This window comes from Mobula birostris, chromosome 1 (genome assembly GCF_030028105.1).
Source record: "Mobula birostris isolate sMobBir1 chromosome 1, sMobBir1.hap1, whole genome shotgun sequence".
In the NCBI taxonomy this organism is placed as follows: Eukaryota; Metazoa; Chordata; class Chondrichthyes; order Myliobatiformes; family Myliobatidae; genus Mobula; species Mobula birostris.
In genome coordinates, this window is record NC_092370.1 from 35,688,477 (window position 1) to 35,710,262 (window position 21,786).

A 21,786-nucleotide genomic window follows, 5' to 3' on the forward strand; every position below is an offset into this window, starting at 1 on the left:
TCCTCAGCCTGCCAGAGGCTGTGCTGGTGCACTAAGGCAAAGGGTGAATTTCTCTCCTTTTGTTTAGTGGTAGCTCTTGAGATAAGGGGAAATTGGCTGTGTTTTCCAGGGCTTTGTTGTGAAATTTTATTGTCAAAGGAGCACTATACAGAGGGGGCAGTTGTGACTATACAGAAGAGGTCTGAATATAACCTTTACTCTCTGGAATACTTTGTAATCACTTGAGGCTTGGTCTCTGAATAGGTACATACGGAAGTGACGGCCACACACTGTGGCCCAGCCATTAAGGCGAATGTGTTTTTCACCGTAAGGCACACGGGCAGAATGAGGCCATTCAGCCCATTGGGTCTGCTCTGCCATTTCATCATGGTTGATACTCCATTCTCCCGCCTTTTCCCCATAGGAGTGTCAGCAAAATAAGTAGAGTAATTATTCCAAAGAGCACAGTTAATTTGTTAGGTTGTAAATTAATTTTAAGTTCTTTAGAAAATGTAGGAAAAACTGACTTCCAGAACTGTTTCAGTATAGAACAGGACCGAAACATGTGTCAGTATAGCTGTCTCTGTTTTACATCTATCGCAATAACTATGGACATCAGGAAACATTTTAGATAATCTCTCCATCAAGTAGTAACAATGTACAATTTGAAATTGAATCAGTGAATGATTAGCACAAATCGAAGAAGAGTTAACCAACTTCAGAATCCGCGTCCAGTCTTCCGTCATAAAAGTCAAATTAAGTTCCTTTTCCCAATCTTGTTTAATCTTAAATAAAGGATGCTTATCCCATTGTTATAGTAAATTATAAGTTCTTCCAATGGAACCCTTCATCAAAGGGTTCATACTTGTAATAGTATCTTTAGAAGCTTTTTGTATGACGCTTGGCTCTGGGGTTGAACACCTAATGGGTTTTTTTCCTCACTTTTTCGTAGTAGGGTTTTTTCCCTTGTCACCAAAATTTTTTCAATCTTTAAAACATGTTTTTTTTTCTTGAGTGTTGCCTACTACGATGTACTTTGTTATTTTTGGATAATAATAAAAAAGATTTGGAACAAAAATAAGTAGAGTAGGTTATTTATAAGTGGGGTGGTCTTGTGGATTTGTCCCAATCTAACAGGACACTTAGAGAGGTGTAGCTCATGTATTTGGGCCATGTGTATGTATCTATTTGCTGTTGCTTTCTCTAGCTCTTTGTAACTTAATTAATATTAGATCAGTCCTTTTTAGATCTCCTCATATTTATCTGTACTGAAGCCCATTTGTTCACCTTTCAGCTATTCAATCAATTATTGCCTCTGCTTTTATGCCTTGATATACACTACTGATAATGCCACCGACTTCTGTCTCATAGATAAACTTGGATATAGGATTTCCTGTGTTGTTAGGCAAGTTAGTACTAAATATAGTGAATCGTTGAGCAGCAGCACAATTTTTGGTTGGACATTGAAGGTTACTTGCTGCCTATTCAAATACATTGTCATTCCTTATTTTGCCTCTTAACTCGGTCAATAATTTGCTTCAGTTCCATGAGCTTTAATTTTAACTGTCTCTTGCATGGAACCTTCTGGAACCACATTCATATGTATCCCCTCTTCTATTTATTTCCCCTTAAAAATAATTTAGGTTCGTTAGACATGACCTACCCTTTATAAATCCTTGTTGGCTCTCTCTCTCTAATCAGCTCAAATTACAGCTAAGTGCTCATTCAGTCTGTCCTTAATTACAGATTTCGATAACTTCCTACAACAGATGTTAGACTAACAGGTCTCTAATTTCATGGTTCTTTGCTCTCACTATCTCTCACTCCCTTCCTTCAAGATGATTCCTATGTGTCTGTTTGGTTAGTGGCTTCGGATTATTCAAGTCCAAGCCTAATTGTCATTTAACCATACATGAGTACCCATGAATACAGTCAGATCAAACAGCTTTACTCAGGGGGCCAAGAAGCAAAACACAGTGCCACCAGTTATACACAGCACAAGGCATAAGATAGCAAGCACATATAAGATGGCAGTAAAACATGGTTACTCAAAAAAAAATATAGCCCCAGTTTGTGAATGTTGCAGCAGTCTGCAGTCAAACACAATACAACTCATCTTCTGCCAAGTGGATACTGTGGTGGGGGTGGGGGGGAGGATATCGCTTTCTCCAGCATGGAAGCTGTGCCACACCACATCTGGCACTCCAACTGAGTGCCTGACTCTGGCACCTCCCCCTGAGTGGCTGCACACAGGCTTGAGGCCTAGTCATTGCTATGACTGAAGCCACACAGCTCCCCCATCTGCTAATAAACCAATGAATTGGGTTTGCGATATTTCAAATTTCTAGTGTCCGACGGGGTCTTGCAATCACAAGACAAGTGACTATGATGATTATTTGCTGTAAGAGTGGGTGGCTACAAACATATGACACCGTGGCTTGAGGCCTACTTGTTGCTATGACTGAGGCCACACAGCATTCCCCCCCCCCCCCCCCGCTGTTTGCCAATAAGCCCATGGATTGGACTTGCAACGTTCCACACCAGCAATGTTCAACAGGGTTTTGTGATCACAAGGAAAGCCACTAAGATGATCATTCACTGTAAAACTACACACCTACACACTCACTTCACACAGGTGCACCTCTGCCGTAGGCAGCATCACGGTCCACACCAAGTTCAGCTCCTTCAGCTTCTCCACCAGCAATCAACTCACTGGTGGGGTAGACTTGCAGTTAATGTGCAGCAGGGTCTTGCCATCATAAAAATAGGTTTAAAAAAGACAACAACATAATGTAATGAATTTAATATCAAAATTTGACCATGTCATGACTATTTCTGAAGTTCCATTTCCCAGGGAATGTGATAACAGATTATTCTTTTAGTCATTTGTAAGTTGCTTGGTTAGTTCATAGTTCATCAGTAGTTGCTGTCTGCAAATATGACTTCTAGATCCCTGTCCTTATTTAACTGATTGGAACATTAATTAATCCAGGTGATCTGGAAAGTAGTTGATATTTCACATAGTCATGAAGTTTCAAATGAAGTTTGTTATATTTTTTGGGGAGTTATCTGAGGCTAAACTGATTTCCTATCTTTAGGTTAAAAACACTTTTATGTCTCTCTGAACAAAGGTATCATTAATCATAGATCTACGTTATATTTCAGATGTTAGTTGCTATGTCTTTGTGATCCTGCACTACTGTTCATGATGACCCTTTAGATCTTTATGTTAGCTTCCTTTGTCAATCTCTTGTAACAGGCTACCTCCATAGAGATTCAATGAGCTGCAGATTTTTTTTCCCCCAGTCGTGAAGTGAACAATACAAATGATGGTGAAACAATAAACTGTTTTGAATTATGAACAGTGTTTTTCATTGCTTGGCTCTGTACTTGGACAGCTGATGCCATAGGAGAATAGTTTTGTACCTTTGAGTGCACTAGACCTATAGCATGTGTGTATCCAGATAGGGGAATGGTTTTCTTGTCTTGACTATTACATGACACAACTTGACACAAGTGATTGAAAGGTCTTTAAGCATGATTCCTGAGATCTAGATATGAACATAGGTAGAAATACGCATATTGCACTGCTAGTGAACTACGAATTCCTTGTTTGTTTCAGGACATGGGCAAATCTGGTTGGGAGTTACTTTTCCTTTTCCCAAAGGATTTTTATTTCTCCTTTAACTGACCTCCTTTGAGAGATTTGTTGCTGCAGATAAGTTGACCATACCTTCCTTTGAGGATGTATTTTGCAGTAAAAGATTAATAGAATGATTACAAAATGTAGAAATGTATTCTCCATCTTGTGGTTCACAGCCACTGTCAGGATACAGCATTTCAATTGCGCACACACACTGATTAACTCCCGTGTGATTTTTGTTTAGATACTGATTTAATTAGGCACCATACCACCTTTGCTTATTTCTATGGAAACCTTTTCCTTATTCCAATATTTCATTAGTTCCATTTTGCACGCTTTCATTTTAACAAGTAAAAATGGAAGTTGAATTTTTGTCTGCTTAGTAAAATAGTTTAGTTGTAAAATAAATCACACTATTGATTTTGTGCTGAAGAGAAATAATGTGGATTTTCTTAAAATTGTTTTCATTTGCTCAGACCATTCCAAAGCTTTACAGAATCAATGAGCTGTTTTAAAGGGCGCTTACATATCCTTCACTTATATATATCAGAAAAACTTAGTTAACTAATTATGATTAATAACTGGTATACAAGGGAGAGCAGATTTCAGCTGCAATTTTGCTTTTGATTTGCTGCTGTGTGATATTCTTGGCAACTACTCAGTACATTGATATAATACTCCTAGTTTTGGAATTTTACTGCCTGCTTGAATAATCCAAAGGAATGAAAGCAAACCTGGGATTTATAAGGGGAAAATTCATGGTTTTCCTCATGTGCAATTTTCTTTAGGAATTAATTGTAATGATTTGCAGCAAAAGTTTCTATTTTTGGTCGTCGTTGTGATGTCAAGAACGTTGTGTCTTGTTTGGTGAATAGATAAAATACATTAACAAGTTAGAACACATTCCATTTAATCTTTATTTGTGTAGTTTCAGTCTTTTAAATTAATAAATTCATTATGCAGAAGATATTCTAAAATAGTTTACTGTGGAGAGTTGTAGTTTACCAATGCAGCAAGATAAAAATGAGTGTACTTGACTGAGCTTACTAAGGCGCAAGGCTGGCACTGCCAGTCGCCCATAATGAAAGCAGGTAGCGTACTTTAATGTAAGCTTCCTCTTGCTTTATGAGGAAGGTCTATCATTGGCAGTTAGCCCAGTGTGTATTGGCAAGTCGAACTGGATGAATACCAGCAGAATCCAGCAACAGTGGTGGGGGGTGGAAAGTTTAACAGATGCCTTGTGCATAAGCACAGCTTCTTGTAGGTTTAGGTTATTGACAGGGCAAAACTAATAGAATGGAGGGGCCAATGTGAGGGTGGGGCAGTGGGAATTGCGAAGCAGAATGATGCAATTCTTTAGTCAGTTTCATGGTGTTTGCAGTTGTTTTTGTTTGAGGAATAAAACCTCTGGGGTAAAGGTGGCATCTCAACGTGTTTAAAACTGTTTGTCCTTGACACTTTCTCGAACATTAGCTACAAAATGATTTTTTAAGTCCTTTTATACAATCCAAAATTTAAGGTTCATTTCCAGCATGAATGATTACTATTTTCACTGTCTAGGTAGCCCATTATTCACTCAAGCAACACTTCAAAATGACTGGATCTCATTGCCTTTTTGGCAGACTGCAGAAGGAATTTGTACATTGGATCAGTGGTCTTTTAGGGTTCATGTTCCTAATTGGAACACTCTTTCAAAGCACAAACACAGTAAAATAGCCCAAAGGGTGCCTTGCCGTAAAGATTTTATAATGGTATAACAATGTTACAAATGCTCTAACAAAAGATCTTCCTCACTCTTTAAAGATGGCGTGTCTACACCAAATGATCTGAATTTCACCTGCCCCAACAGATGTGACTAGGTATAACAAGCACAGCTTCCATTTCTGCAGCTGCTTTATTGTAGCTGAAGGTGCTTCTTACAAGTCAAATACTTGAGGAAAAAGCTGCAAGGAATGCAAGGTAATCCTTGTATTATAGTCATGCACTCTGACGGAGGGAGTAAAGGCATTGACTATTTTATGAATGGGGAGCGAATTCATAAATTGGAATTACAAAGACACTTGGGAGACCTAGTGTAGGGTTCTCTAAAAGTTAACTTGCAGGTTGAGTCAATAGGAAGGAAGGCAAATGCAGAGTCAGCATTCATTTTGTGAGGACTAAAATATAAAAGCTAAGATGACCAAGTAATGCTTTATAAGGCATTGGTACTACCATTGAAGTACTGTGAGCAGTTTTGGGGCTCAGAATCTAAGAAGAGGTCTGCTGACGTTGGAGAGGGTCTAGAGGATTTTACAAAAATTATCCAGGGAATGAAAGGATGAATGTATGGGGAGTCTTTGGCTCTGGGCCTGTACTCGCTGGAGTTTAGAAGAATGAGAGGGGATCTCCTTGAGACCTATTGAATCTTGAAAGGCTTGCATAGAATGTATGTAGTGAGGATGTTCCCAGCAGTGGGGAGGTGGGGTCCGAGACCAGAGGACACAACCTTGGAATAAAAGCATATCACTGTGGGGCACAGATGAGGAAATTCTTTAGGGTAGTGAATCTGTGGAATTCATTGCCACAGATGGCTGTAGAGGTTAAGTCATTGGGTATATTTAAAGCGGAAATTGATGAGTTCTTTTCAGTAAGTACTTCAGAAGTTACAAGGGGAAGGCAAGAGAAAGGAGTTGGAAGGGATACTAAATTAGTCATGATTTAGGCTGGGAAGACTTGATGGGCAGAATGGCCTAAATATGCTCCTTGTTATTATGGTGAAAGGATTAATGAACAACTTAAAGATAGGGAGGGAAGATAAAAGAACACATTGGTTTGGGTGGGTGGGAGCTCTAGAGCTTGCAACTGAAGGCGTTCGGGCAAATGGTAGAGTGGAGAAAATTGGTAAAGTGCAAGTGGGTGGAGTTGGAGGAGTAGGTTGTGTTGATAAGGAGAGGTAAGGGCATTGACAGGCTTGTTAAACAAGGAATGTGATTTTAAAATTGAGGTGTAGCCTGAGCCTGTGTAATATCAGTGATTGTAGAAGTGACAAAGGAACAAGATGGGACGAAGCAGCAGACTTTGAGAAGTGTTCCAGTCTGTAATGTGGAGCGAGCTTACGAAGTATTGGGGACCAGAGGTAGGCAAGGTATTGAAGGCTTTGTCCAGCAAATAAATTAAGATGATGGCTATGTTATAGGAGCTGGAAGAAAGCAGTCTTGATGATTGAGCAGATATATGGTTCTGATGTTCTCCGTTGGCTCAGCCAGGAAATAAAGGTTAAACTCTATCTGGTTTAGTCTCTAATAGTAACTGGAAGAAAGGAATAGAGATAATTAATACAATAGGTTTCATGGTGGAAATTAGAGGCAAGGAGTTCAGTTTTCCCAGATTAGAAAGTTCCTGCTTATTAATTACCAGATGCCGGATAAGTAGCTTGAGAAATGGTATACAGGAGAGGACTGAATTTTGAGAAAGATCGATGTATATGTGGTGCCCAATCTGTTACATAATGTTGCTGAGAGCAGAATTTAGGTTACAGAAGACATTTATTATCACTGCCTTATATTTTAATGAAACTCAGAAGGAAATTATTGTGGAGTATTTGTATAATGTATTTTGTGAAAGGGAGCCATCAATACTCTACCACACCTGTTGGTATTTCGTGCACGGGACCTGATATTATGGGTTACTGCTTCTGAGGTTGCAAGGGATATTCTGAGGGAGTAAAACCTTGGTTAGTATAATAAAAAGCGGCCTGTCAGGTACCAGCTCACCTTTCGGAGTGAAGCCAGTCGTGAGTAGGGCAGCAAGATCAGGATGAGAGAGAATTTGGCCGGATAAATTAGCTCGTTATTACTCCCATATAAATCCCGTATGTGATAGATGCCACTCTTGAGATAGCTTCTTTAACGTATGTTTTGGTCGTGTCCTTTTTTTGAAAAAATACTGGAAAGATATCTTTGATATTATTTCAACTGTTCTGAGTATTGATTTACACCCTCACCCTATTACTGCAATTTTTGGTTTACCAATGATAGAACCAAATCATTTAACCTCTTCAGCTCGTTGGTTGATTACATTTCTTACATTAATGGCTAGAAGATCCATTTTGCTGAATTGAAAAGAGATCAATCCTTCCACCACATTTCATTGGTTCTCTCAAACTTTGCTGTGTTTAAATTTAGAAAAAATTAGAAGTGTCATTTATGATCCTTCTATTAATTTCGTAAAGACTTGGAGGCCATTTATTCAACACTTCTATCTGATGTAATTTGACCTTTTCCATACCTATTCTATTTCTTTTAAAGATGTGCAGAGAGGAGCGGAGTCAATGACGCTAATGGTTCTTTTTGACGTCTTGTCTTTTCTTTTCCTTAGTTGGTTAGTATTGTTTAGCTTAGCTTTTTGGGGGGGGTATTTTTATTATTTTTTTCCTTTTTCATGCTATTTCTGTTTTTTTTTGTATATTATATCCATATTTTGTACGATTTTGGGAGGTTTAATACCTGTGCGCCAATTGAGTTTATATTTATATATGTTAATTATTAACAATGTAATCCCAATAGCTTTGTATTAATACAATGTTATGTTTATCATTTTAATATTAATAAAAAGATTGAAAAAGAAAGAGAAAGAAAGAATAAACTGTGGATGCTTTTGTTTCCAGGGAAGAATCATCTAGAAAAATATGACAATTAAAGTAGAAGATCCTTAGTAGTGTCGAAAGATTTTGGCTTTGGATTGATCCCAAGCCATTTTTGTCATGAGCAGTAAAAGAAAGATTTACTGAAGAACTTTTGCAATGCAAAATAATAATTAATGATAGTTTTACTGATGCCTTTCTGCTATGAAGTGCGAGTAGGTACAGGATAGGGCAGGTGGAGTGGTGCAGGGTTTCCAGGAGAAAATGTTTTAGAGTAAACTTTCCTTTATTTTTACTGTTACCAGCATTTACAATATAATTTTGCACATAGCTTAGACCAATCTAAAATAATATGGCCATGTTGGAGAAATAATCAATGCCATTAAAATGCAGATGCTTTGATAGAATTTTTGAGGAGCCATACTTTTGAAAATGATACCTTTTTTTTAAACTTAACCTAATTCAGTGTGAAACCTCAACTTCACCTTTTTTGCCTCCACAAATCCTGTTCGACCCACTGACTTAGTCCATGTTCTGTTTCTGTTTCAGATTGCAGCATCTGCACTTTGTTTCAGATTCCAGCAGTTTGCCTTTAAATTTTTAACTTTAATCTGATTTTTGTTGAAAACAATTAGACATCAATCAATATAACAGAATCTCTTTGATTGCTCCCTTGTTCTGTGAATTATATTGAGTGCTTCAGAACTGAGTGTCACTGACTGAAGTCTGTTGCTGTATAACAGCAGTACAATGCAGAGACATAAAAGCTATAAATTTCAAAATAAGTAAAGAGTGCAAATCAAGCATTAATGAGATAATGCTCAAGGGTTCAGGGTCTGCTCAGAAAACTGGAGAGTTCCTAAGGCTGTTCCTAAATCATTGAGTGCAAGTTTTTGGGCTCTTGTTTCTCCTGCTCAATAGGAGTAACAAAAGAGGGCCAAGTACCGACATTAACATTTTCATATGACATGGAGTTAGTGTGAGAATAACTACAGCAATCTTGCTGTAATTGCATGCTAGACAGCTTCTTGCCTGATCAGAGAAGTTACTGGTGGCATGATTTCAAATTGGTCTGAATTTTTGTTTAGAAATGAAGTTTATGTATTCAAATCTTTGGAGGCTTGTAACAGGATTTCTTGTCTAAAAATGTTCGCTTTATAATAAAATTCTGAGTTTATTTTGGAGATCGTGCTATTGCAATAACTTCATACCACATATTTGGAGAGTGTTCAGTTGCACTACAAATGAGCCATTCATGTTACCATTGCAATGTTAATCTGTACAATAAGTTAGATACTAATGTGTGTGTTATAATTTCTATAATTATCTTTCAAAGAAATGTGTTTAATTTGTGGTTGTTTATGTAAAAAAAACTAGTCATCATGTGTTTTCTTGACTGATGAAATTATATTTTTGACAGACTGTACTGGCTGGCATTGATGGTTGTGGTCAGAAAAGTGGTCTTTGTGAAAAGTACACCTGGTTATTTTTAGGAAACCAGCTTCCTATCTATTGACGTTCGTTAATCCTGAACAAGATTATTAGTGCTAGGCCCTGGCACTGGCAGATCTCTCTTTGACCTCCTATGAATGGCAGACAAGTGTCTGAACTAGGGTGTTGATAAGTTAATTTCTGGAAGACAACTGATCCAAACTTGGTTGGGAAATCATTACTGCACCTCATGTTGAAAATGTATATCAAGGGATCAGAGCTGTTGAACTGCTGTGACCATCTGAACTGTTGAGAGCTGAATCTGAGACTTCCTGAACAGCAACTACTCAAATACATTGCTCTAGCAAGGATCTCCTGAAACCTGACCGATATATTTGTGGTTGTAAATCACCTTTGTACATCTGTCAAGATTCAGTCTAAACTACACACAGATTTCAGTCTCAACATGTTCAGATTTTATCATTACTAGTTTAAGATCCTCTTGGAGATTTGCATGTTTCTCATTGAGACTACTGCTTCCTATTTTGGTATCTTGGATTTTCTAACTCAAATTTTTCATTTGGCATTAAAATTACAAGTTACAACATTATCAGTGGTATGTATGATCATCATCCTCGATCTCATTCTGATTGAAAAATACTGTGCTTTGTGTAGTTATTCCTTTCAGGGAGGGTGGGATTGCCAAGGAAACTTGCTTTTGTTGGACTATTGTTTGGTTTATCATGCCACTGAAGTTGCAAAGGAGAAGAATGTTTCAATTCTGATATGCTTTCTTCCTTCACTTTTACCCACATTTTTTTTAAAGAAGTTTTTCAGTATTCCTCGTCTGTGTGGTCCAAATATGTTAACTGTCTTTAACTGCAAGTGAATATAATTAACTCGCTATATAATTCTCATCTACTGAAAACATTTGAGATCAGTTATCCAGATTTGATCTGTCACAACAAAAGGTGGAAAACATTGATTTTTCTTTTCCAAACTTTGGCTCTTTCACCAACAACTCCTACAGAGAGGAGGTGGAGAAGATTGAGGCTTGTCAACAAGACAAAGGAGATGGTTGTGGACTTCAGGAGAACTGGCACCACTCACACCCCTCTACATCAGCAGCATAGCAGTGGAACGTGCAGGCAGTTTCAAACTCCTGGGTGTGCACATCTTCTACAACCTTTCATGGTCGTAGAACACGTCCTACACAATCACAAAAGCTCAGCAACGCCTTTACCTTCTGTGGAGTATGAAGAGAGATGGAAAATATGTAATATACCACTATCACTCTGCTCATTGACAGTTTGTCCCACTTCCATCAGGAAGCGGTGTCATATCCACACCAGGACCTCCAACATCAAAAACAGTTTATTTTCCCAAGCAATAAGGCTGATTAACATCTCCACCACTAACCCAACCCACCACACTGCCCCACCACCATTGCTTTATAATCTCTTGTCAGAGTTGCCGTATGTAGAAACATCCCGCATCACCTTATGTACATACGATCAATAAGCTATCTGATGTATTTATTGCTATTTTATTATTGTGTTCTTTATCCTGTTGTTTTTTTTTGTGCTGCATCGGGTCCAGAGTAACAACTATTCCACTTTCCTTTACACTTCTGTGTACTAGAAATTACATTAAACATACTTGAATCTTTTGATGTTTTCTGGTGTGAAAATAAATGATATATGTAGCGTTCAATGGCTTGTGCATGGGTACGTAGAGTGATTGGTCTCTTGTTATGGTTATACAGTTGTTCTCCCCCTGTTATCTGTCAGAGCCAGGGATTCTCCGCTGGGAAGTTCAGGTATGTGAAGAGAAGAAGAGATATTTTTCCAGCTTTACTTAAGTTGGAAATCTTTGTAGTGATTGTTCTGTTTGGTAGGTTCTTTGCAATGTTTGTTTTGAAACTCCAGGAGCCCGGGCCTTAATCAGCCATATTTTCTTCTCTATAAAGAGGCATTATTTATTGTTTGAAAAATGGTTAATGTTTTCTTTTGTCTTTGACCTGAGATGTTAATTGTCTCTCTTTCCATAAATGCTGTCTCATCTGCATTTTTCATTTAGCATTTTCTGTTTTCCAGCATTTTTAATCTCTCTGTCTCCCAGTGTAGAGTGCCCTCCTGCTTCAAAATATCCACCATTGTCCCTGTACCTAAAAAGACCAAGATAACATGTCTGAATGATTGGCGTCCTGTTGCATTCACCTCAATAATAAGCAAATGCTTTGAGAGGCTGATAAAGGACTACATCTGCTGTATGCTGCCACACACAATGGACCCCTTAAAATTCATGTATCGACACAACCGATTGACAGATGACGCAATAGCCATAGCCCTACACTCCATTTTTACACACCTGGAGAAGAGGGATGCTTATGTGAGAATGCTGTTCTTCACCATAATTCAACATTCTGCATAATCCAGCATTCAACATCATATTTCCCTCCAGACTAGACATGAAGTTAAGAGACCTCGGTCTTCATCCTACCTTGTGTAGCTGGATCCTGGACTTCCTGTTGGATCACCAGCAGGTGGTAAGAGTGGGCTGCCTCATCTCTATCCCTCTGACCCTCAACACAGGAGCCCCTTGGGGCTGTGTGCTAAGCTTCCTCCTTTACTCTCTGACTGTGTCACCACCCACAGCTCCAACCTGCTAATTAAATTTGCTGACAATACTACACTAATTGGCCTTGCCTCAAATAATAATGAGGCAGCCTACAAAGAAGAAGTCATCACCCTGATGCAGTGGTGTCAAGAAAACAACCTTTCCCTCAATGTCACAAAAACAACCTTTCCTTCAATGTCACAGAAACAAAGGAGTTATAGGAGGAATGGAGACAGGCTAGCCCCTATTGACATCAATGGATCTGGGCTTGAGAGGGTGAACAGCTTTAAGTTCCTTGGCATACATATCACCGAGGATCTCACGTGGTCTGTACATGCTGACTGTGGTGAGAAAGGCACAACGTTGCCTCTTTCACCTCTGATGGTTTAAGAAGTTTGGTATGGGCCCCCAAATTCTAAGGACTTTTCTACGGGGGCATCATTGAGAGCATCCTGACTGGCTGCATCACTGCTTGGTATGGGAACTATATTTCCCTCAATTGCAAGACTCCGCAGAGATTGTGGACAGCCCAGTGCATCTGTAGATGTGCAGTTCCCACTTTTCACGACATTTATGGAGACAGGTACGTAAAAAAGGGTCCAAAGGATCATTGGGGACCCAAGTTACCCCAACCACAAACTGTTTCATCTGCTACCGTCTGGAAAACGGTACCGCAGCTTAAAAGCCAGGACCACTAGGCTCCAGGACAGCTTCTTCCACTGGGCCATCAGACTGATTAATTCACGCTGATACAATTGTATCTCTGTGCTATATTAACTGTCCTGTTGTACATAGTATTTATTACAGATTACTATAAATTGCACAATCAGTTGGAGACGTAACGTTAAAATTTTTACTCCTTACGTATGTGAAGGATGTAAGAAATAAAGTCAATTCAATTCTTTTTTATTATTGAGATGGTGTATGGAATGTACCAAATTTATGTGGGTAAATTGTGACATAGACAACTTAATGTTTGAAAAAGTACCAACTTCAAATATGGGTTAATAATAGGAAATGTTTATAAACAGCATCATCAGAGTTCTTAGTAGTTATGAAGAATTTTACTTGCTATCTTTCTAATGTTGCCATAATTGCCTGAATTGGGAAATCTTAGACTTGATCAATCTAGGCAGGTGTCCAAGTAGTTGGGAGCAACCTGGGAAGGTTTAATGTCGGCACAGGAAGAATTGCACTTCAGCACAGAGGCAGAATTCCCTCCATGGCTGGAACTTCATAGCTTGTACAATTCATTTAATCTAATTGAGTGTTGGCAGGCTTGGCCAAGTAATGGTAGCACTTCCTCACAATACAAATCTTCATGAGGAAAGCATTGTCTCAAATTGATTAAGCTATTGGTGTTGTGGATGGAATATGGGATAGGTTCCCCCAACCCCATGATTGAGTAGTAAAGGTTGGTAGAACGTCTTTGTTACTTGTATTGATCTTCACACCATTCTGAATCAGAAAGTGGCCTTTAAGATAAACAAAGTAGAGAATCTATACCAGAATGGAGAAGGTTACATTGCCTGAATTTTATTTGTCCTGATATCATCTTTTTTCTTCCTCCTCCCTCCCACCCATTCCAATTATTATGCTGAATGGGACCTTATGGGTTAATAATAGGAAATGTTTATAAACAGCATCGTCAGAGTTCTTGGCAGTCTTGAAGAATTTTACTTGCTATCTTTCTAATGTTGCCATAATTGCCTGAATTGGGAAAAGGGTGGGTTACACCTGAACCCAAAGGGGTCCAATATTCTAGCGGGCACATTTAATAGAGCTGTTAAGGACGGTTTAAACTAATTTGGCAGGGGGATGGGAACCAGACTGATAGGGCTGAGGAAGGGGAAAACAGAAATAAATCAAAGATGGCGTGCAACAGAGATTACAAAACAAACAGGTAGGAGATGAGGCTTAAAGCCAATGGCATGAGTTACAGGGCAATAGAGGCATGGTGCAGTTAAAACAGAAAGCAGCAATACTGGACTGAGTGTTGAATTTGAATGCACCTAGCATAAGGAATAAAATGGACAATCTTGATCTTCAGCTACAGATTGGCAAATATGACATTGTGGCCATCTCTGAAACTTGGCTGAAGGATGACTGCCATTAGGAGCTGAACGTCCAAGGATATATGGTATATGGGAAAGATAGGTTAATAGGCAGAGTGGGTGGTGTGGCTCTGTGTATAACAAATAATATTAAATAATTAGAAAGGGATGACATAGGGTCAGAAGGTGTAGAGTCTCTATGGGTTGAGTTAAGAAATGGCAAGGGTAAAAGGACAGTAATGGCAGTTGTATACAGGCCTCCAAACAGCCAGGATGTGGATTACAAATTACAGCAGGAGATAGAAAAGATGTGTCAGAAAAGCAATGTGATGATAATCGTTGGGGATTTTAACATGAAAGTGGATTGGGAAAACTAAGTCAGTACTGGACCTCAAGAGGAAGAATCTGTAGAATGTCTAAGGGATGGCTTTTTAGAACAGCTTGTTTTTGAGCCCACTAGGGGATTGGTTGTGCTGGATTGGGTGTTGTGCAATGAGTCGGAGGTGATAAGAGAGCTTAAGGTTAAGGAACCTTTACGAAACGGTGAAATTTGAGAGGGAAAAAAATTAAATCCAATGCGTTGGTATTTTAGTGGAATAAAGGAAATTACAATGGCATGAGAGGGGAATTGGCCGAAGTTAGCTGGAAAGGGACATTTGCAGGAAAGACAGCACAGCAGCAATGGCTGGAGTTCCTGTGAAAAATGAGGGAAGTACAAGACAGATATGTATATTCCAAATAGGAAGAAATTTTCAAAGGGAAGAAGGACACTACCGTGGCTGACAGGTGTAGTCAGAGTCAAAGTAAAAGTAAAAGCAAAAGAAAGGGCATACAAGGAAGCCAGAGCTAGTGGGAAGATAAAAGATTGATGGGCTTTTTAAAATATGCAGAAGGAAACCAAGAAGGTAATTCAGAAGGAAAAGATGAATTATGAGAGGAAGCTGGCGGCTAATATCAAAGAAGATACTAAAAGCCTTTTAAAATATATAATAGGTAAAAGAGAGTCGAGGATAGATATAGGACAATAGAAAATGAAACTGGAGATATTGTAATGGGAGACACAGAGATGGCAGAGGAACTAATTGCGTATTTTGCATCAGTCTTCACAGTGGAAGATGTTTGCAGTATGCCGGATATTCAAGAGTGTCAGGGAAGTGAAGTATTTGCAGTGAAAATTATGACTGAGAAGGTGCTCAGTAAGCTTAATGGTCTGAGGGTGGATAAATCTTGGGTTTTGAAGGAAGTAGCTGGAGAGATTGCGGAGGCATTAACGATGATCTTTCAAGAATCGATAGATTCTGGCATTGTACTGGATAACTGGAAAATTGCAAATGTTACTCCGCTATTTAAGAAGGGTGGGAGGCAGCAGAAAGGAAGCTGTAGACCTGTTAGCCTGACACCAGTGGTTGGGAAGTTGTTGGAATCGATTGTTAGGGATGAGATTACGAAGTACCTGGAGGCACATGACAAGATAGGCCAAAGCCAGCATGGTTTCCTGAAAGAAAGATCTGCCTGACAAACCTACTGCAATTCTTTGAGGAAATTATAAACAGGGTTAAGAAAGGAGATGCAGTAGATGTGGTGTACTTGGATTTTCAGAAGACCTTTGACAAGGTGCTGCACATGAGGCTGCTTAGCAAGATAAGAGCCCATGGAATTACAAGGAAGTTACTAGCATGGGTGGAGCATTGGCTGGACGGCAGAAAACAGAGTGGGAGTAAATGGATCCTATTCTGGCTGGCTGCCGGGTACCAGTGGAGTTCCACAGGGTCAGTGTTTTTATGATGTATGTCAATGATTTGGACTGTGGTATTAATGGGTTTGTTGCTAAGTTTGCTGATGATACAAAGATAGGTGGAGGAGCGGGTAGTGTTGAGGAAACAGAGAGCCTGCAGAGAGACTTAGATAGTTTAAGAGAGTGGGCAAGGAAGTGGCAAATGAAATACAATGTGGAAAAGTGTATGGTCATGCACTTTGATGGAAGAAATAAATGGGGAGAGAATTAAAAATGCAGAGATGCAAAGGACTTGGGAGTCTTTGTGCAAGATACCCTAAAGTTTAACCTCCAGGTTGAGTCGGTTGTGAAGAAGGCATATGCAATGTTGGTACTCATTTCTAGAGGTATAGAATATAAGTGCAGGGATGTGATGTTGAGGCTCTATAAGGTACTGTATTGTGTGCAGTTTGGGGCTCCTTATTTTAGAAGGGATATACTGACTTTGGAGAGGGTCCAGAGAGGTTTCATGAGAATGATTCCAGGAAGGAAAGGGTTACTGTATGAGGAACATCTGGCAGCTCTTGGGCTGTATTCCCTGGAGTTCAGGAGAATGAGGGGGGATCTCATAAAAACATTCCAAATGTTAAAAGGCCTGGACGGATTAGATATGGCAAAGTTATTTCCCATGATAGGGGAGTCTCGGACAAGAAGGCATGACTTCAGGATTGAAGGATGTCCATTTAGAAGAGAGGTGCAGAGAAATTACTTTAGTCAGAGGGTGGTAAATCTGTGGAATTTGTTGCCACGAGCGGCTGTGGAGGCCAAGTCATTCAGTGTATTTAAGGCAGAGATAGGTTCTTGATTAGCCAGGGCATCAAAGGGTATGAGGTGAAAGCAGGGGTCTGGGGATGAGTGGAAGAATTGGATCAGCTCATGATTGAGTGGTGGAGCAGGCTTGATGGCCCGAATGGCCTACTTCTGCTCCTATATCTTATGGTCTTATCTCACACCATTTCCCATTCAACTATGGGCATCTGCAGCTCACATGAGATGATGTACACAGTTATTGGAAAATATTTAATTGTCCCACCTAATAGTCACCTTTGTCTTTTTGTAATGCTGCAAAAATATTGCATATGCTATTGAATTCAGACAGTGTCATTTTCTTTTGATGAATTAGTCAGATCTTCCTTTCAGACTGTAATCAAATTTCTTTCTTGCAAGTGACTGTCAGCCATCTTTCATTTTTTTATTAGAAACAGAATTGCTTTTAATGTCAGTGACTGCCCACGTGATCACTATAGAGCTATGAATGTATTTTTAAAAAATGACAAACGCCCATAAAATGATATGGTCTACTTGACTTCCCTCATTTAATTATAATATCCTGCTCAGGTTAAAGTTTTATACTTAGAAACTAGCATAAAAGTGTGTTTTTTTTAAAATGGCAAATTTGCCAGCACGATTCATGAATAAAAATGAAATGGAAACAACTAGTTGTTTTCTGATTTTTGCTATTCTGATAGATAATTATTAAAATATTTATTATCACCTCAGATATTAGACTTCCTAGAACATTGGGTTACAGGACAAAGACTGCCATATTTGGCGCTATATTGAAACTAGCTGCAGCGATGGGGAAATTGACAAAATAAAGGTTATAAAGTTGTGGTCTTTGCATGCTGATCCCTTTCCCTCACATAAATGCAAGGATCAGATTATTATCAACTCTTGCATCATTTTTTAATCTTTTCTGTCAACACTTATTTCCATGTTGTGGCTCTTATTAGCTGTAACTGGTATTTCTGTGAATTCTTGATGCTTCATAATTATTTATGTCAGTGTTAAAGGGCAGGTGGTTGACTTTCTACACCCCACTCCCACTCCCCCCGAAGAATCCATTTTCTCTAAAATTCTATAAACAGTTTTGTGTGACCTGTTTGAGGAAAAGATTGAAAATGCCTGGTCAGAACAGTCAAGCAGGGCATACTCCTGGAGCTGCAAACTACTCAACTATAATTTTGTACGTTTTAAGAAGAATTTGCTATTTTTCTCCATGAGCAAAAGTACTTTGTGCCATACCTTATCGAAGCTGTGCTGCAGTGTTTTTATGCCAATGGTATTATTAGATGTTAAAGATTTACTCTGTGGCACTCCTGTCTGATCACATCCTGTACTTTTGCCCAAGAAACTTACATGTGGGGTTGAGTTCTTTCATTTTTGTTCTTGGAAATACTGTACTTGAGTGGTTGGTGAAACTGAAGGGAGTGGCATTTTGTCCATAATTAGAGATTCTCGTTTTAAGAATAGGTAAATTACCTCAGTTCATCCACTGAGTTTTCTCATGCATCTTGGCATGATTTTTCAAAATAAGTTGTCTTGAAAGGCACTGGAGATGAGTTATCCACGCAGATGCTTTCCTCTTTGGCTGCTTCACTACATTGCAGAGGGTGTCATTTTCAGTGCTTTCTGACCCTCCCTGCAGTTGGTTGAATTGTTTAGGACCAAGTGCAGAATTTCTTTATGAGCACATGTGCAATTCGGTATTTTCAGATTGTATTTTCCACTTTTGTCTTCTGTTGCCATCGTTCATGTCTTTGGTTTGCCTTAAAATCTTTCAAGAGAATAAAAATGAAGTTTTACCAAACTGCTTCCCCTTGAAATTAATGTCTATATGTTTGTTTACAATATTGCTGAGGTGATGACTGTCGTAGAGACAAAGTATCATATGCATAAAAATGTTGTCTTGTATTCTTTGGTGCCTCTATGTCTGTAGAGGGAGAAGTAACAGTTGATAATTCACGTTGAAGTTTTTTGTATATCAGAAGTGGATAATGGTTGGATGTAACAAGTTTTTATAGTCGGGAAAGGCTGGTGGAAAGAGCACAGGGGAAGCCTGTCGTAGGGAGACAATACAGGTTGAGCACCCCCTTATCTGAAATGCTTGGGGCTGGAAGCGTATTGGATTTCAGATTTTTTTTGGATTTTGGAATATTTACTTCTATATAATGAGATACCTTGGGAATGGGACTCAAGCCTAAAGATGAAATCCATTTACTTTACATATATACAGCTTACATATATACCCTGATGGTAGTTTTATATAATTTTAAATGTGCATTAAGCAATAAGGTGTACATTTTTGTATATATCAGAAAGGTAAGCTATTGTACCTTAGCCACCCAGGTGGCCAGTCAATGGCTGTTTGGCATCGCCATTATTTCCGACTCTGAATTTATGTGCTACCAGTAAGCAGCCTTTGCCTTGCACTCAGTTGTCACACATGTACTGATGCCGCGTGTTGGATTTTTATTAGCAGTGAACTTGGCAAATTCATCAGTGAATTTCTCTGCTGCTTCGTGATCAGCAGATAGATGCTTTATCAGCAGAAGTCTTTAAAAAAAAATATAATGCTGTTCCTTAAATTTTTTGCACCAACCTGCTGAATATTCACAATTGCCTTTGTTGTGGTAGATCTTTGCTTGCTTCTTGATCAGCATACTGTTAAGCTGCATTTGTTCATTCCATTGCTGACAACTCCACTCTTTCAGCACATGATTGAGATCTCCATCTTTCACTTTGTTCAGTGCTTTTCTATTTTTCATTAACTTCTGTTCATTACATGTGTGAGGTCACTTCTTGGAAATTTGTGATGCACAGAAACCTGCGAACCTTTCCAATGCCTTACGGAATTTTCCATTTGTGTTGTCATGTCAGTGCTCAGAAAATATTCATATTTTTGAATTTCGGATAAAGGGTTTTCAACCTGTGTAGGACAAAGGAGATGTTAACGGCAGAAGTAAAGAAAGAAAAGATGCATTCAGACATGAGCCCTATAGCAAATCAATTTGATTCTTTGCTTTTAAAATAAAGTGATGGGAATATTTGGTATTTCCCCACTTTTTTGAGTGCTCAATGTTCATTAACATCCCTAGAGATGTTTGGATGAGTACAAGAATAGTAGAGGTTTGGATGGCTATGGTCCAGATGGGGATTGATGGGACTAGGCTGTTTAAATGATTTGTCATGGACTAAATAGACTGAGTAGCTTTTTTCTATGGCTTTATGACCAACAGACTTTGTGAAAAAAACTGATTAAATATTAGCCAATTTTGGTTGATAAAATTATTAGAGAAACATTCTTTAAGTACAAATACAGGATAATATATTGGTGAAGTACACAGCTATTTTGTTTTTACAGCTCACGCCAGGCAAATAACTCATTCCTTAATGCCAACAAGACAAAGCTGGTGGTTATTTATTGCAGGAAATAATTACTCTGGATCTGATGCAGCACAAAAAACCCACAAAACATAAAAGAACATAATATTTAAAACCACAATAAATATAAATACATAAGAAAGGTTATACAGATTGATTGTATGTCCATAAAGTGACTCTAGGCTGTTCTTAAGGTCACTGACAGGAAATAATAAAGTAGTGGAATAATAGATATGTAATGTTGGATACTGAGCAGGTCTGTTAGAATCTCTACAAAGTAGAGACACCATGTTCATTAAGAGCGTTTCATGACTGCAAGATGTTTCATAGTTGGTGAAATACCAAGAACTAGAGAAACTCGGCAGTTACGTTTGTGGATGAATATTTTACATATTTAATTGTGCTTCCTCATTGTTCACTTGCCATGAGATGAAACATTCAATTAACTTTGTGGTTGTTTTTAGGAATGACAGGCCACAACCCAGCTATGACAAATTTCAGAGAATAGAAACTTTAGTTTGAGCAACTATGCATTAAGTTGACAGGATGTAGCTCACCATTTGGGAAATGTCAAAACGTGACAAATTGCCAGTATTTGACTGCATCTCTTTGCTACTTGGGAACTACAGTATTTCTTTACAAGCTGACTTCATTATAAGCCAGTTTGACTTATTTACAGGTAGGTTCTTTTCTTTACCCTCCAACAAATTCACAACCTAATTTGAGTGTTTTATGAAGAAGGAGGCATGTTTTCAGATTAACAAAAATGCCATTGCTCTTGGCTGTACTTGCTCAGACACTGTTTTAAAGTCTTTGGCATGTTATTAATTAAAGCAACGTAAACACAGTGGATTCTAGTTAATTGGGCCTATATTAATCAGGGCAGCCGATAAGAGCGGACAACTCTTGAACAAAAACAAATCAAGAAAATAGCTGGGACAGTATGCCGCTTAATTGATACAGGAGACTTACCAAACAATTTCTAACCAGCATGAGTTGAGTGTGAGTGCACGTGTGTGGCCGTTAAACACGGCACTGTTTGTTTCTCGTGTTTTGTTGCTTCAGAACATTAAACTAATTCAAAAGAAGGCATGGGAGTTCGGGAATGCAGGTCAAACTGTGTTTACCTAAATGAGGCGTGCACTTGTCGTGTGGTAGAGTGATGATGTATGCAATTCATGTACTAGTACATAAAACTCAAAGAATTATTTAAACAAAGGAGAACACTTGATCAACCAAAAAACATTTTTTTTGAGTGTGTGTGTGTATATACATATTCAAATATTGCTAAAATATTAAATAACAACACCATTCTTAGAGTGAACAGTTTTTAAATAGTGTCAGTTATTTGGTGATCAAAATGTAGTGGTTTTTGTCACTGATAGTTGGCAAGTAATGAGCAGTAAGACAATTCAAAGCTGCTTTTCCCACTTGTGGTTTCGAGCATTCAGGCTGGGAGATACCAGAAGTGGCAAAGAGTGAAAATTAAACTGTTTCATTA

At 38.6% G+C, this 21,786-nt stretch overlaps 1 protein-coding gene across 10 annotated transcripts in view; it reads left to right on the forward strand.

Moving 5' to 3' along the window:
• Nucleotides 1–21,786, forward strand: part of ncoa2 (nuclear receptor coactivator 2) — a 346,138-nt gene that overhangs the window by 61,606 nt on the left and 262,746 nt on the right. Inside the window, exon 1 of one of the 10 annotated variants that reach the window (XM_072253893.1) lies at nucleotides 20,907–20,964. The exons of the other annotated variants lie outside the window; for them this stretch is intronic. The gene's annotated coding sequence lies outside the window, so the exon portion shown is untranslated. Of the gene's footprint in view, nucleotides 1–20,906; nucleotides 20,965–21,786 lie in introns of those variants that run through there. 10 annotated transcript variants of the gene reach the window in all.